Source organism: Pseudophryne corroboree, chromosome 4 (assembly GCF_028390025.1).
Source record: "Pseudophryne corroboree isolate aPseCor3 chromosome 4, aPseCor3.hap2, whole genome shotgun sequence".
NCBI classification, from domain to species: domain Eukaryota; kingdom Metazoa; phylum Chordata; class Amphibia; order Anura; family Myobatrachidae; genus Pseudophryne; species Pseudophryne corroboree.
Window position 1 is genome coordinate 127,284,716 of NC_086447.1, and position 3,067 is coordinate 127,287,782.

The 3,067-nt window shown below is 47.2% G+C and overlaps 1 pseudogene; it reads left to right on the forward strand.

Annotated features, from left to right (window-relative positions):
- The first annotated feature begins 1,905 nt into the window (after positions 1 to 1,905).
- LOC134912833 (5S ribosomal RNA) lies at positions 1,906 to 2,023 on the forward strand (annotated as a pseudogene).
- The last annotated feature ends 1,044 nt before the right edge of the window (positions 2,024 to 3,067 follow it).

A 3,067-nucleotide genomic window follows, 5' to 3' on the forward strand; every position in this document is an offset into this window, starting at 1 on the left:
TCTTACTATGTTTTTGAGTGATCTTTCTTAACAGCGTCTTACACGCATATTGGAAAGAGTCGGTCCAACAACTCTCCGCCGGGTCGCAACAACGCTTACCCATGTGTACAGTGCTGTCTCGGCAGGCGTCTGTGTCGGATATACTAGCAGGTCCAGCAGACGTGACCAGGCTGTGGACGGAGCACGGGGAGAAGGTAAGGCATTGGTTCCCCGTAGTCGGGGAATATGGACACAGCCGCACTGTATTGGAAGGAGACTACCAAACAGTAGCTGACGCGCCGCCACCACAGGTGCTCCAGCGCTAGGCAGTAGGGATTATAAGGCACCAGGAATAGTATGAAGCTGCGATCCCTAGGGTTGATGTCAGCGGTGGGGAGTTAGACGCTCTCCTGGTCGCCCCTCCCCCCAGTTCATGACCAGTTTCCGCGAGTCTCCCGCCATGAACTGTTGCCTCACTTCCATCTCAGACGCTACCACGAGGGGTCTCGGTCGCAGCATAGGCCGCTGCGTCTGTGTTCACTAAGCGCTACCGCGAGGAGACCCGGTCGCAATACAGGCGTATGTATGGCCGGTGCTTCTGTATGCACAGTGCGTCTGTGTTCACTTAAAGTTCCCGGAGCGGCGGTGTACACTAGTAGCGTCTGGATCCACTCAGCGTTCGCTAACGTATTGAGCGATGTTGGAAGTGAGGTGAGTCTCCCTGTATCCCACTCTACAGAGTACAGGTTATACAGCACTAAATTTCTATCTACTTTTGTCAATATGAATAGTTAAGTTTAAGTGCCTATTGCATATGAGTTTGTGTACATTACTGTGGTTTTCTTCGCAATGCGTACGAATACATTAAGATCTGTATAAAACAGAATTCAGTAATATGTACTCCTACATAATTTCAAATGTGTTTGTAGTTGATTATGTGCTCATATGACTAATATATAACATGTGACTGACTGCTAGTGTGATTGCTGACTTTAATATATGTTTGTCAGTTGGTCTTCTGATCCTCAATGCTGGTGCATGGGTAGGGGTCAGATTGATATCACTTTAGAACTATAAAGTGGTTACAGTCACAAATTGTGTAGTACACTGTGAAAGTGCTGATTATTTATCATGTCTAAGAGCAGCAAAGGTGACGAGAGTACACTTAAAGTAACACCAACACTCATATCATGTTGTCTTGCAATAACTGTATTATCCTCTCTGATCTGGTACAGGATGGTTCATGTGTAAAATGGTTGACTTGTCAGCATAATAGATAAATCACCTTTGGGGCGATGTTTGCACAGATCTTGTCCAGTATAGCTGAAAGGTTAAATCCTACAGCTTCGATACCAGGAATAGGGTTCATTATTAACCCACACAGGCAGCTCTCTACCTATGGTATCCCCAACAGCTTCTCTAATAAAACAAGCTGGGAAACAGAGTGTAAATAAATCATCAACTGCACAGGCTACACAGGATGATTCATCAGACGATGAAACCTCTATATACTCTTCTTCGGCATACAACAGGTAAATATAGCTGAGTTAATGAGAGCAGTAAAGGCTTTTCTGTCCTTAGAGGATTTAGCAGAGCCTGTGTTAAAAATAAGGTACCTACGTTTAAATGTCTCAAAAAAATAGGGCCTCCTCATGGGGGACCCTAGCAGTTGATGAAAATCAGGGAAAAGGTTTGGGCTATACCCAATAAAGAATATAGGTTTCCAGTAAATGGGATTCAAATATCATTTTCCAGCTGAGGACTTTTTAAAAATGGGAAATGCCTCCTATAGAGATACTCATATCATTTGATACTGCGAAAATATATATGGCTTTTGCCGTCAACATCAATAGAGGGATGGTTTTATGAAAACCATATTGTCTCTGTCTGGGGCAGTCATAAGGCCAGCCATGACTTCACCTTGCAATCTACAGCACACCACACTGGATGGGCCCAATCTCACTAGATCTTTGAAGATAAGCAGTGTTGGGCCTGGTTAGTTCTTGGATGGGAGACCATCTTGGAATATCAGGTGCTGTAGGTACACTGGGCTGAGGTACTGGAAGACAGGTTTTTCAGCGCCTGCAAGGGAGAAAGAATCCCATATAGATCATATGGACACTAATGTTCTAGGGCATCAGCATTAACAATAGTTGCTTGCAGAGCAGTGTTGCTTACATACACGGAAAGGGGTGTAGTACGGGTGACCGGCGGTCTCCTGACCGCCGGTCACCTTACCGACGCTGGGAACCCGGCAGCATACCGATGCCGGGATCCCGGCGGGGAGGGGCGAGTGCAGCAAGCCCCTTGCGGGCTCGCTGCGCTCGCAACGCTGTGGGCTCGGTGGCGACCTGCAGTCGCCACGGGTTCTATTCCCACTCTATGGGTGTCGTGGACACCCACGAGTGGAAATAGTCCCTGTTGGTCGGCATGCCGACCATCGGGATAGTGAGCCGTCGGGCTCACGGAGGAGGTCATGTGACTGTCGGTCAGCCGACCGGCGGTCACATGACTACCACCCATGGAAAGCTGATTCAGAATCAAAGAAGGTTCTGGAAAATTTGCCTTTTGCTGGAAGTTTCTCTTGGTAAGCAGTTAACAGATATTCTGGAGTCAAAATCAGACTCCAAGAAGGTCACGTTTCCATATAACCCCAAACATAAGGGTCCAGTTTTCGGCCTTGTCGGTCATAAAGGAACATAACAGCCCCAATACAATAAGTTTGGTAAGGCAAATAAACAAAGGCAACCGGAGGGCCAGCTTCAAAACCAGAGAATAAGCCATCAGCATGATGGTGTGGGCCTCCTTCTGGGGGACCCCAGGATAGGGGGCCAACTTCAGTCTGCACAGATCTGGTAACAGTTTACAAACAGATGCCTGAGTGCAAGAAGCGGTATCTCTAGGTTATATCTCTCTTCAAGAAGCATCCTTCTCGAAGTTTCTGTTCCAGTCCGTCTCGGGTAGAGGCGAAGGACAGGGGTTGCAAGAAGCAGTTCAGAAATTGTTTTGGTCAGGAATAGGCAGTCCAGTAACCCCTGCACAATAGAGACAGGGGGTTTTACTCCAACCGGGTTTGTGTTCAGAAGGA